This window comes from Callorhinus ursinus, unplaced genomic scaffold, assembly GCF_003265705.2.
Source record: "Callorhinus ursinus isolate GAN/ISIS: 27379988/994484 unplaced genomic scaffold, GSC_fseal_2.0 scaffold100, whole genome shotgun sequence".
Classification (NCBI taxonomy): Eukaryota; Metazoa; Chordata; class Mammalia; order Carnivora; family Otariidae; genus Callorhinus; species Callorhinus ursinus.
Window position 1 is genome coordinate 1,596,808 of NW_027397162.1, and position 13,945 is coordinate 1,610,752.

Below are 13,945 nucleotides of genomic sequence, written 5' to 3' on the forward strand. Positions count from 1 at the left end.
CCAGTGCCAGCCACAGTAGCACCAAGTAGGGAGTGTGGCAGAACCAAGGAGAGAAGGCGAAGAGTGTCTGGCTTCGTTCTTACCTGTCTCCAGGCTCCCATATCTTAAGGGAGGGGGGAAACATGGAACTGTGGGTGTTGGCAGGGTGGGGGGGGGTTGAGGGTGGTGGCATTAGAACAGCTCACTCTTTTCCAGGCCCGTTGCCCTCCGATTTTGGAGGAGTGGAGTGAAGCATTGTAGTGGTTCAGACCTGGACTAAGCACCTTCCTGCTGCCATCTGTAGTGTTTCCACATCACCGTTGGGGGAGGGCACGCAGGGGGGCAGCAGGTGGCGAGGGTGCTAGGGACCAGTGGCCTGTTGAGGAATGTGTCTGAGATCAGAGATCTGTGCAGGAAGCTGGATGTGCTGCCCTCACTCTGTGCTGTCCGGAGCCAGCTGGCACCGATTCAGGGGCCTAGTGAGGTGCCGAGGCAGCTTAATCGTTTCGTAGCGGAAGCATGATTCATCCCAGGATCTACCCTGTCCTACAGCCTCGGTGAGCCACTGCGGTCAGCCCTGCCCACTGTACCACCAAATAAGAGTGTCTTTGTGCGCCTGGAGGCTCGATCCACACCAGGTCATCTATGCCAAGTGTGATTTATGGTGGGGGCTTTAGGTCATGCTGCATCGGTTTGCTCCATGAGCCAGAGACTGAGGAATAAGGTCAGTTACACGGGTGCTGCACGACTTCGTTACTATTTCCCAGTGAAGACCCTGGGCACCAAGGGTTAGGTGAGTGCACCTGGTGGCAACATTCCATATGTGTTGTCATATATATTGTTTCTGGGAGAAGTGAGTGCTGCATGTGACTCCCCTGGGAGAGGACACCCGAAAGTTCATGCTCGATCTACCCTAGTAGTCCCTGTTCTATGTGCCTCTTTCCTTTGCCGGATGGTAAATTATATCTTTTCACTACAATAAGCTGTAAATAAGGGGCGCCTGGGTGGCTCAGCGGTTAAGCGGCTGCCTTCAGTTCGGGTCATGATCCTGGGGGCCTAGGATCGAGTCCTGAGCCGGACTCCTGCTCAGCAGGGTGTCTGCTTCTCCCTCTGCCCCCCCCACTCATGCGCACCCACGCGCACGCACTCTCTCTCAAATAAAATCTTAAAAAAAATAAGGGCGCCTGGGTGGCTCAGTTGGTTAAGCGACTGCCTTCGGCTCAGGTCATGATCCTGGAGTCCCGGGATCGAGTCCCGCATCGGGCTCCCCGCTCAGTGGGGAGTCTGCTTCTCCCTCTGACCCTCTTCCCTCTCGTGCTCTCTGTCTCTCATTCTCTCTCTCTCAAATAAATAAACAAAATTTAAAAAAAATAAATAAATAAACTGTAACTAAGAATATGACAGATTTTCTGAGTCTGTGAATCTTCCTAGTCAATCTTCAAAACGGAAGGCTCTGAGGCAACCCCTGGCTATCCTGCAGGGCTTGGCATGGCCGCCTCCTACCAGCTGCTGACCTGTGACTGGAGGGGCACCCCAGCAGTCTTCACTCGCAGGCAGTGCTGGGCCGGTAACACCGTAGCTGTTAGGTATGGCCACCTCTACCATTTCCCTCTCTAGCAAAATCCTTCCATCCACTTTTGTTTTACATACAGCTTTTGCCAAGCTCTGGTTAAATTCTTCAGCCCTGTAACTTAAAAAAAAAAAAATTTTTTTTTAAGTTTTAAGTAATCTCTGTGCCCAATGTGGGGCTCAAACTGATGGCCCTCAGATGAACAGTCATGAGCTTTACTGACTGAGCCAGCCAGGCACCCCACCTCTGTAACTTCTTAATCAGGAGCCAGAAAACTTTTTGTGTAAAGGGTCAGACCATAAATATTTTCACCTTTGTGGGCTGTGCAGTTTCTAGTTACTATTCAACTGTCAGTGTAGTGGCTAGTATCTAATTACAAAACACAGCTATTTTTCTCCACAAGGATGTGGAGAAAAGGGAATACTTGTGCACTGTTGGTAGGAATGTAAACTGGTACAACTGCTGTGGAAAACAGTATGGAGATTCCTCAAAAACTTAAAAAATAGAAATACCACACAGTCCAGTAATTTACGGAGGAAAACGAAAACAATTTGAAAATATATGCACCCTTACGTTTATTGCAGCATTATTCCCAGTAGCCAAGATATGGAAGCAGCCCAAGTGTCCATCAGTAGATTCATAGATACAAAAGATGTGGTGTATATACGCTGGGCTATTCCCCAGCCTTAAAAAAGAATGGGAGCTTGCCATTTGCAACAACATGGGTGGATCCAGAGGGTCTTTGGCGTCCACTCTCAGGATGTTCTGCAAAAGGGACTGTCTAGGTCTCAGCTGCCAGAGACAGCACGTACCCGCAGCGGGAAGGGCCCGCGCCCATCCACACCTCTGCCCACACCCAGCTGCCGATGCTCCTCCCCACACCTGCTTTTCCTCCCGCCGAGGTCTCAAGGCCGTTAGTCCAGGACGGCTCGGGGGCGGCCCCGGGCACGCGCCGGCTTCTGCGGAGGCCACGGAGCACACCCCCGCGCGACCGGGCTGCACAGCCCCGGGGCCGTCCCACTACGGCTGGGGACGCAGGGAGTCCACGAGGAGGGGCATTCTCCGCGGTAAGAGCGCATTCATGGCGTGGCCGGACCCTGCCCCCTCCTCGACTCTCGTGCCGTCCCCGGTCCCGCTTCCGCCGCGTCGGGAAGCCCAACGGACGCCCTCCCGGGCCGCTTCGCTACCGAAGCGAAGGGCTGTCAGAACTGGAGCTAGACGACCTTCCCAGGCGGCCGGCGGAAGTCCCGCCCCAGCAGCCCTCCCGGAAACGCCCTGTCCTGGGCCCTCATTGGTCAGCCCCGAGACGTCGTCGCAGTGTCTTCTGGGTAGCGTAGTTCCCGCCGCGAGGCCCCGCGCGCTAGCAGGGCTGAGTCCCCTGGGTGCTACTACACAAGCTACAGGAGGGCCGGGTCCGTCGTCGTATCTTTGCCGAGCCGTGAGCTCCCAGGACTGGCTCCGTCTCTCTGAGACTCGTCCCGACTGTGGGACCGGCTGCCTCTCACGGAGGTATCCGCCGGGGCTGCGCGCTCTCCCGAGCCTCTTGAGAACAGAGAGCCGGGGCAGGAGTCGGGCCTGGAATGGATCTAGACCTCTGCTCTGAGGGTGCTGGGAGCCATAGGCGATTTAGGGCAGGGGAGGGAGGTGATCTGACTCAGGCGTTGGGAGACTCCCTCTGGCTACGGACTGTGCTGGAAGAAGGCACGTGAGAGGCTCCTGGTGATGGGTGGCTGCACCAGGGTGGTGGCAATGGAGAGGTGCTGGTACTCTGTATCTGTTATTTCAGTAGGACCAGCCCAATTGCTGGACGTGAGGCAGTGAGAGACGCCCACCCATCAAGGAGTAGCCTAGGTGTTTGGACTCAGTGGTTTGATGGACGGAACATCTACCGACAGATGTGGAAGTTGGTGGCTAGAGCAGGTTCCAGGGACAAGATCTGGAGTGTGGTTTTGGAGATTTTAAGTGTGATATATCCAGGAACGTAGGCACCTGAATGTGCAGCTCTGGAATTCTGCGGGGTCAGGGCTGGAAAGACCCAAAGGGTGGGGCCAGAGAGTGGGACTAAGAACAATGTGGGATGGAGGACGGTGATGAATATGCCCCGACAAGTTGTGGGAAGGGAGGCTGGGGGCCAAGGAGGACCGGATGTTCTGGCTGTGCAGTTGGAAGGTGGTGGTGGGTGTCACTAAGGCACTGTGAAGTCTGGGCCTATGTTAGCAGGGAATGAAGAAGGGCAGTGTCAGGGAGCCCCGGCGCCTGATCGGCAGGTGGACCTGGGGTGCAGCCTGTGGCATGGCCGTGATGGATGTAGGGGGTAAATGGGCTCGGGGTTGGGCTGATTCACCTGTCTGCAGGCTGACCAGGCTTTTATATCTGCCCTCTTTGGGGCCTGAGGGTTTTCATTCAGGGTTGCAGAGGCATTCAGTGGTAGATGGAGGTCCCCTGGGAGACGGGCGGTGTCCCAGGCCCGGGGGGCTGGACTCTGAGTATGCCTCAGAACGGGAGAGGAGGATCACGGCAAGTGAGGGCACAGCCTGTGCAAAGGCAGGGGTGGAAGTCCAGCGTCTCGAGACCCAGTTGTAGTTCTGAGTGGCTGAACGTTGAAGCTAGCAACAGGGCCAGGTTACCTCCCAAATCCACAAAGTCCTGCCAAATGCTTTTTGGTGGTTGATGGTGTGAGTTGCAACGGCAGTGGGCCCTTGGAAGAGCAGGCGGGCTGGAGCAGGATAGGGTTGCGGTTGCTATGCCATATGCACTCTCAGGACACCACGTGGAGGGGGGCATGTGGGGAAGCCAGGGACTTGTCGGTGGGGGGAATGGTGTGGGTACAGAACTGTGAGGCTGCTGAGTACGTTATGTGCCTGATAGGTGGGAGGGCCAGCTGAAGGGCCTTGGGAGCGGACATCTGGCCCTAAGGAAGAGTGGTGAGTGAGGGTTTAGTTGCGTCTGAGAGGTGTGATGTGAGGGACACAGAGAGAACGGGCTGGGAGGAGAAAGGCTGAGGCCTGTGTGCCTGGACCAGAGCACAGACGGCATCCATCCTGTTGTTGCTGTGGGATGGATACAGACTCTAATAGTAACATGAGGAGAAAGGCCTCGATGGCACTGTGACCTTGGTATTCTCTCTGAGGTAGAGTTCTGGAGGGAAAAGGAAGCACCAGGACGTGGTGGTGGTGGTGGTGGCTGTTGAGCCTGTCAGTGAGAGATAGGATGGTACCCTTCCATGTCAAAGGCTTGGATGTGTCCCTCTGGTTGGTTTTTCTGCCCAATCATCAATCCCTAGGATCAGCTGAACCCATCACTGCCGGGTCAGGTGACTTTTGAGGATGTGGCCGTGTATTTCTCCCAGGAGGAGCGGAGGCTCCTTAACGTAACGCAGAGGCATCTATACCATGATGTGATACTGGAGAACTTTGAGCTCATCGGCTCTCTGGGCAAGTCCCTACACCCTCTCACAGTGTACTGACTACCCTCTGCCTTTTCCCATGGGAAGTTCTGTCTATCCCAAAGCTGGACCACAGGGGCTGCTTCCTTCCCAGGTTCCCTATGGTGGATGCTGTGGGTGCTGTGACTGGGGTGGGCGTACTCTCCCTCCGCTCTTTGAGCAGCCCTGGGAGTAGCCCCCAGTAGGTATTACCTCAAGACTTCATAGGGTAGAGTTTGGGGTCCAGGTCCTTCACAGGTACCCAACTGACCCCACCAATCTCAGCCTGTCTCCAGCTCGGTGACCCTGCTGGAGTCATGGCCCCTTTGTGCTACACATGTGCCCTCTTCCTCTGCAAGTCTTTGTGCAGGACCACCCAAGTCTTGGGCCAAGCTTGATCGTGTATACTATTTCCATTTAATGTTAGATTTCTGGCTATGTGGGTCAGACAATACCAGTTCATGACGGGAAGCTCAGGTCACATGGTGACCTGGCATCCCCTGGTTAGGCATTCAGTCTTTGCCGAAGGCCCATTAGCAAACTAGAAACTGCTTCTCTAAAGTAGAGTAGTGAGGCGCCTGGGTGGCTCAGTCGGTTAAGCGTCTGCCTTCGGCTCAGGTCATGATCTCAGGGTCCTGGGATCGAGCCCTGCATCAGGCTCCCTGCTCGGCAGGAAGCCTGCTTCTCCTCCCACACCCCCTGCTTGTGTTCCCTCTCTCGCTGTGTCTCTCTGTCAAATAAATAAATAAAATCTTAAAAAAAAAATAAACAAAGTAGAGTAGTTATCTGCATAAGCTGTAGACTGGCTTCAAAATCCTAGAGGTCTGTGCTGTGATTCTCCTACTGCTGCTTGCCACAGGCTCTACACAGTGTCCTGATTTGCCACAGACACTTCCAGTATCATTGAGTCTGCTGTATCATAAGGCCTGGGTGCTTGAGCAGCCTGAACCTGCTTCAGAGCCTTCTCTCTTCCAGTTAAAACAGGAAGCCTGATGGCTGACTTGGTAGATGGTCCAAAGCAGTAGATTTAGATGTTGTATAGGTTACCTCCAAAATCCAAAAAGTCCTACCAAATGCTTTTTGGTGGTTGATGGTGTGCGGTGCAACAATTAGATGGATATCTCAACCCACTCAGGCAGTTGAACCTGAATTTTTGTAGGTTTTGTTTCCCACCCTTTTGTTTGCATATTTCTTACCAAGGTATCTAAAGTAGTTGCTACTTCTTGCTCATCAGATCCACACAGCATGTCATATGAAGTGGACCAATGTGATGTTTATGCAATATCAAGACAGAGCAGAACTGATGTCATCCTGAGGCAACAATGTGAACATACACTGTGGTTTGGTTTGAGCAGATAAATGCAAATGGTTTCTGGTGTCGCTTGTAAATTGTATCGAAGAGAAGGCACCAGCCGGTTCCTTGCCTGCAAGCCAAGTGCCTGGGTTCTTCCTCTGGAAGAGCAACTACAGTCAGAGCCACCACAGTAAATTTAGGATGGATGGTCCACAGTCATTCTCCAAGATCCATCTGACTTCTGCTCAGGCCAAACTAGTGAGTTAAATGGGATGTGATGGGTACCACCACCTCTGCTTCTTTCATATCGCTGGTGGTGGCATTAGTCTCTGCATTTCCTCCAGGGATGCAGTATTGCTTTTGGTTTTCTATCGTGGCAGGGAGTGGAAGCTTCAGGGGCTTGCATTTAGCCCTCCTTAGCATAATGACCTATACCCCCAAGTATTTCTTTCTGGGGAACGCTGTACTCAATTACTCACTGCCGAAGACCTCTTTAGGCCAAGGCATTCTGGTTGCCTGCACATCCCCGTTGCCTGTTATGGCGGATGTGCCCACTTTGTATTTGGTAATTAACTGCTTGTATTTGGTAACTAAGTGTGGCCACTTGACCTCTGCTACTCATGGGATCATCCCCGAGAAAACAGAGGAGCCCATCTCAATGGCAGCATCTCCTACCGTCATAACTGGCTTACAAAAGAGAGCAACCACAGAGATTTTCAATCCTCTCACTAATATATTTCTCAGTTATTTTAGTGAAGGGAATGTCTTCTGTGTCTTTTTGTGGAACAGAGTTAGAGATGGTGTTGTAATTTTTATTGCTACTATAACAAATTACTACAAATTTAGCAGTTTAATGCAGCACAAGTACGCACACACAAAACAAATGTTTTATTGTCCCATTCATTACCAATCAGTGCCCTAATTTTCACATGAGAAACATGGCAAGATTGTGATTTCAAATGATACAAATCAGTCACCTGCACAACTGAGTTTTGTTTGGTTTTTAGCATCATCAGCCCTGCAGCTGTAAGAAATCAGATTCTCGTAGGGAGGTCATGGAATCCATCTATTTCTCAGACTGTGGCCTGAGCTGGTAGATTAAGAAACTGAATGTATTATGTTCTTTCTGTAAGTGCTCCAGGGCACTCAGGACCCTCGGTCCCACACCATAGTCCTTGCAATTGTCATTACTGCCATAAAAGTGAAGTGCAGGAGCCACTTGGGCTCCCAAGGCACAAGGTAGTAGCTTGTTTAATTGATACCACTGCATGCCCTGGGTTACCGTCATCCTGTTTGTCAGGGAGCTCTGCGTTGTGCTCATGTCCCAAACACAACTAAGTCAGTCTCAAATTCCATCTTTGTAGGCTATCTCCTGGAACCATTCCCAGTACCCGTTCTGTATCAATTTGCGTTCAATCAGCAGAGAGAAACCGCACAGTGCTTTGAACAGGGAAGATTCAAAATAAAGTATTATTAACATCACCAGGGGACTGGAATGAGTAGAGGGGCTGGGTACTGGAGAAGGTGTGAGCGCTCATGAAAAAGTTGCACAGATAGCAGCAGGCCATCAAGGGAGCACACAGCAAGTGGGAAAAAAAAACCCTGTTCATCCTGTAGTTTCTTCCCAATGCCCTCTACTAACAAAGGTTAACATCCGGGACATGTGGGTGGTTCAGTCGGTTAGACGTCTGCCTTCAGCTCAGGTCATGATCCCAGGGTCCTGGGATCGAGCCCCACATCGGGCTCCCTGCTCAGCGGGAAGCCTGCTTCTCCCTCTCCCACTCCCCCTGCTTGTGTTCCCTCTCTCACTGTGTCTCTCTCTGTCAAATAAATAAATAAAATCTTTAAAAAAAAAAAAGGTTAACATCATGCAGTCTTGCAAAGAAAAATATTTAAAGAATCCATTTGCACAGAACAGGCAAATGGGTGAATTTGGAGCTGAGAGACAGTCAGGTGATAACCAGCCCAGTAACCTATGCAGAGCTGTCTGACATGGACCTCTTCTACACATGACATGAGGCATCCTTCTGTGTCACACTTGAATCAGCTACTGTGCTGCAATGACTTTTTCACGGGACTGGACACATGTCTCTTTCTGTCACCAGTAGCCAAGGCCCTGCCAAAACCCTTTGCAGAGAAGTGACCTGGAGACCATAGCTCTCCTTCTTCTGCTCCCTCTTCGTGTTCTCATCTCTGTTGAGATCTTTCACATTCTGTCATCTGACTGGGTCCTAGCCTGCAAGGGCAGCCCTTCCATCCAGAACCCCCTGCCCCGGCTTCACAGAACCTTCCAGCAATCCCACAGACTCCTTCCTGAGTATATTGACATGCAGTGGTGATGAAAGTGCCTCCTCCTCCAATCCTAGCACTCAGTTAGCGACATTTCTCTGCTTTCAGGTTGTCTGTGTCAAGTGGAAGATGAGGAGAACCCTCTTGAGCAGGTGAAGAACTGTAGGGCCCCCACTCATCAGAACACCCCTTCATGTGTGGGGAGTGTGGCATGGACTTCCAGGCCAGCTTTGGCCTCAGCCAGCAACAAGCTGCTCACAGTATGGGGAAGCTACTGAGCAGCACCAGGGAGACCTTCCCTCACAGCTCCAGTCTCAGGCAGCACCCAGGAGTCCACACTGGACAGAAACCTTTCAAGTGAAGCAACTGTGGGAAATCTTTCCTGGAGAGTTCTGCCCTCTTCAACCACCTAAGAATTTACACTGAACTGAGTTCCTACAGATGCTCAACAGGTGGAAATGCCTTCAGGGAGAAATCAATTCTTATTACTCAGATTAAAATTCACACTGGAGGAACGTCCTATATGTGTAAAGAGTATGGGAAGTCCCTCAGCCACCCATCTAAATTGAGCACACCTCATAAAGTTCATACTGAAATAAAATGTTACAAGTGCAGTGAATGTGGGAAAACATTCAACCACAAATCTACACTTGTTCAGCACCAGAGAATTCATAGAGGGGAAAGGCCTTATAAGTGCAGTGAATGTGGGAAAGACTTCAGCCTCGCATCTACGCTTATTCGGCACCAGAAAGTTCACACTGGGGAAAGGCCCTATAAATGCACTGAATGTGGGAAATTCTTTAACCAAAACTCCAACCTCATTTGGCACCGGAGAGCTCACATTGGAGCAAGATCTTGTGAATGCATTGACTGTGGGAAAGCCTACAGCAGAATCTCTTGTCTCAATCAGCACCAGAAGGTTCACATGAGAGAAAGGCCGTAGGAGTGCTGCTGGTGTGGGAAAGTCTTCATTGAAATAGCCACAGGTGTTTGGTACCACAAAGTTCTCAACACAGAAAGGCCTCATATGGGCAGCACATGTTGCACCTTAGTTTCTTCTCATTTAACACCAGAAATTATAGGAAAGCCTTTAGATACAGCCTTAACCTCATTCAGTACCAGAAAGGTCATGACCCCAAAAGGACTTTAAATGCAGTCAGTGTGGGAAATCTTTACCCCAAAGCACCAAACTTGATCTACATGCAAGTTTCCATACCACAGAATATCCTCTTTAGTCCAACTAATGTGGGAAAGTCTTTTTTTTTTTTAAGATTTTATTTATTTATTTGAGCGAGAGAAAGAGAGTGAGAGAGAGAGTGTGAGAGTAGGGAGGGTCAGAGGGAGAAGCAGACTCCCTGCTGAGCAGGAAGCCCGATGCGGGACTCGATCTTGGGACTCCGGGATCATGACCTGAGCCGAAGGCTGTCTCTTGACTAACTGAGCCACCCAGGCAGGGGGAGAGTCTTCAGCTGCAGCTCCAATCTTATTTCACTCCAGAAAGTTCACACTGAAGGCCTTAGGAGTACAATAAAGTGCAAAAGCCTTTAAGCCATGGCTATCACCTTATTCAGCCTCATGTCAGAGAGAAGACTTTGTGAGGGAGCCACTGCCAAAAGTCCAACCTTGTAATAGTTTTCTGTTTCTGTGTAACAAATTACAATTACCAAAACATCCATTTATTAGTTCACAGTACTGAGGTCAGCATTCTAGCACAACATGGCTAAGTTCTCTGCTCCTACTAGAATGAAGGTGCCTGCTAGCCTGAGTTCTTGTCTGGAGGTTCTGGGGGAAAAAATCCTTCCAGTCTCATGGATTACGATGGAAAAATCTTTTTTTTTTTTTTTCAAGATGGGTGGGGACCCCAGAGGGTTGCCCTACGATGGAAAAATCTTGGGGTCATCTTAGAATTCTGCCTACCATGTTTTTTTTTTTTTAAGATTTTATTTATTCATTTGAGAGAGAGACAGAGAGTGAAGGAGGGAAAGAGAGCAAGCATGAGCAGGGGGAAGACGCAGAGGGAGAAGCAGACCTCCCGCTGAGCCAGGGGAGTAAAAGTGTCTAACAGTAGGGCACTACTGGAAATAATTAGGGTATCTCCATTAAAAAATGTTGGCACTGAAAATGATTACATTTATAATCAGCAAATATACTAATAAGCATTCTTTGATAAGCAGAAAACATCATGTGCTTGTTAAAGAATGGACAGAGTCCCAACTGAGGCTTGCATCTCAGTGATCTGGATGTTCCCACTCTCTCTTCCCTGCTCCTGATGAGCAGGGACTTGGAGTTATCTCCTTGTCCAGTGTCAACCAACCCAAGAAGTACTAAAGGCTGAAAGTATGTGATCCCAGACAATGATGTGAATCCACACGAAAAAACAAAAAGCACCAGTAATTATGTATAAGAAAGTATAAATGCTATTTCTTTTTTAAACTTATTATAAAAGCAACTATATAAAACCATATACATAACTGTACTGTTTGGCCTATAACAAACAGAAATATACTTGCCATTAGCAGCACAATGGAGGTGGGTGGACATAACTATATTGGCTTAAGGAAATGACTACAGAGAGTATCTCAAATTCAACACATGGGTTTATTTATTTGTCCAAACTCATCTAATTTTGCACTTGAAATGAGTGCATTTTGTTATATATGTTACACATTAATAAAGTTGACCAAGAAAGTCCAGTTGGAAAATGGGTAAAAACTTGAGCAGCTATTTCACTAAAGCAGATATATGGATAGCAAATATATGCATGAAAACATGTTCAGTAGCTATTACTGGTGGGAATGTAAGATGGTGCAGCTGCTCTGGAAAACAATTTGGTAGTTTAGCATACACTTACTGTACAACTCTACAATTGCATTCTTGGGCAATTATCACCTCCTTGACACACACAACAATGAAAACTCATGTCCATACAAAAGTGAAAACATGTTCATAGAAAGCTGAATACAAATGTTCACGGCACTGTTATTTGTGATAGCTAACAATGATGATGATAATAGTAAGAATAACAATGTAGACGGCCCAAATGTCCCTCAATAGTTAAATGGATAAACTGTGCTATATCTGGATAATGCGATACTACTTAGCAATAAAAAGGAACAAGCTACTGATACACACACCTTGGATGGATCTCAAATGCGTTATGCTGAGTGATAAAAGCCCACAGTGTAGCCCATCCATGCTATAGGATTTCCTTTATGTGACATTTGTGAACCGGCACATTATGGTGATGGAGGACAGATCAGTGGTGGTCAGGATTGGGAGAGGGTATGACCTAAGGGTTAGTTAGAACTTCCCTTGTGAAATGGAATAGCTCTGTATCGGACTGTGGTGGTGGTGGTGGTAACATGAATCTACACATGTGATAAAATTTCACAGAACTACATAGAGTATACGTGAAAATTGGCGTTATCTGAATAAGGTCTGTAGTTGAGTTAAAAGTATTGTATTAGTATATTTTCCTGGTTTTGACAATGTACTGTGGTTATGTAGAACATTATCATTGAGGGAAGCTGGATGAAGGGTACATGGGAACTCTTTTGCAACTTCTTTCAAACTACTTACAAATAAAAAGTATTTTAGGCGCACCTGGTTGGTTAAGTGTATGCCTTCGACTCAGGTCATGATCTCAGGGTCCTGGGATTGAGCCCCATGTCAGACTCCCTGCGGGAAGCCTGCTTCTCCCTCTCCCACTCCCCCAGCTTGTGTTCCTTCTCTCGCTGTGTCTCGCTCTGTCAAATAAAATCTTAAAAAAAAAAAAAAGAAAAACAGTAGAGGGTCAGGGAAGCTCAAGGATCTGAGACAACATGGGTCAGACACCAGGTGTGAGAATAGCCCACCTCAGGCAGTCACTAGGGCTGGTCTCCTCACCAATTCTAGTAGGGTAACCACAGGGAATGTGGAAGCCACTAGAGCCATGGGGGCTGATGAGGTTTGTGAGAATCCACCCCAGGAGAGGTCAACCCCCCTTAAGAGACTATAGCCGCTGAGGATCATCTGTACATGAACAACAATGATGTTCACAACCTGAATGTCCAGGGAAGGTCTCCAAGAAAGAGCCCAGTGGCCACACAAACGATGACCACGTCAGTGCATGAAATGCTGGGGATCTTACACAAAGGGACTGAGCTGGACATGACCTGCTGCAAAGATTTACAGGCTTCTGATTGCTGATCTCAGCTGCTCATGGCCCCGTGGTAGAACGTGTGGGGGTTGCTCACAGCAGCCTGGGAGAGGAGGTAGCATGGCCTGGGCCCAAGCTCCAGGACCAATAGCAGTTTTCAAGGGGAACATGGCAAGAGCAGAGCAAAGTTTTCTAGTTGTGGGAGTGAGGAAGCCAGTGGCCTGACCCAGAGAAGCCACCAGGGCAAAGTTCTGAAGCATCACGCTGGGGTAGGCTTCTCTGGGACTCGCCTGAGTGCTCTGTTCTTCGCAGGAGACTCAGTACCACATCCTCCAGGATGAGCGCATCTGACATCAGTGCAAGACATCCAGGGGCTGAGTTCCTCTCCTGCCAGCCTCCTATCTGGATGTGCCCAGGACCTTTCCCCCTGACGTCCTCAACGACACGCTCACCCTCCTCCACAAGGCCCCCTACTCGAGTTGGCACCATGGCTTGACAGGGGGCAGGCTACCAGCCTACTGTCCTCTGAACATGTGCCAGACCCATCCCCAGCACCTGAGATCCGCCTGCGTCCAGCAGCCCAGGCGCTGAGGACGCAACACTTCTAAAAGCCAACTGCTTATCTTCCCCGACATCCCCCCACTCATGACAAGGTCCCTTGGCTGCTGGTCCCCAGCTGCTCACTGAACTCGGGCTGGGGAGTCGTTTCTTTTTTTTTAAAGATTTTATTTATGTATGTATTTATTTGACAGAGAGAGACACAGCGAGAGCGGGAACACGAGCAGGGGGAGTGGGAGAGGGAGAAGCAGGCTTCCCCGCCGAGCAGGGAGCCCGACGCGGGGCTCGATCCCAGGACCTCGGGGTCACCACCCGAGCGGAAGGCAGACGCTTCAGCGACTGAGCCACCAGGCGCCCCTGGAGACTCTTCCTGAGCTCTGTCACCTGCTCTGTGAAGCTGACACAGCGTCCAGCGGGATGCCTCACGGGCGGTCGCGGGCACGACGGGCCTTGACGGAGGCGACGCCGAAGATGTCACCTCTCTACGGCCCGGGACACCGGGGCTCGGAACACCTGCCGCGCTCACGGCGCGTACACAGCGCGGTGCTCACTCTCACACCCGCCCTACCCCCGGCTCCTCGGCTCCTCCGCGCCCCTCAGCCTCCGAGCACACGCAGCGACGCGGTCCGTCCCCCGGGTGCGGCTCCGAGGGAGGAGTCCGGCGCCGGAAGTCCCGCCTCCACCCGCGCGGCT

The 13,945-nt window shown here is 50.2% G+C and overlaps 1 long non-coding RNA gene across 1 annotated transcript; it reads left to right on the forward strand.

Moving 5' to 3' along the window:
* The first annotated feature begins 2,922 nt into the window (after positions 1-2,922).
* On the forward strand, positions 2,923-9,816 carry LOC141371790 (uncharacterized). The gene is made up of 3 exons (XR_012377023.1): positions 2,923-3,058; positions 4,833-4,983; positions 8,665-9,816. It is a non-coding gene; the product is annotated as an uncharacterized lncRNA (long non-coding RNA).
* The last annotated feature ends 4,129 nt before the right edge of the window (positions 9,817-13,945 follow it).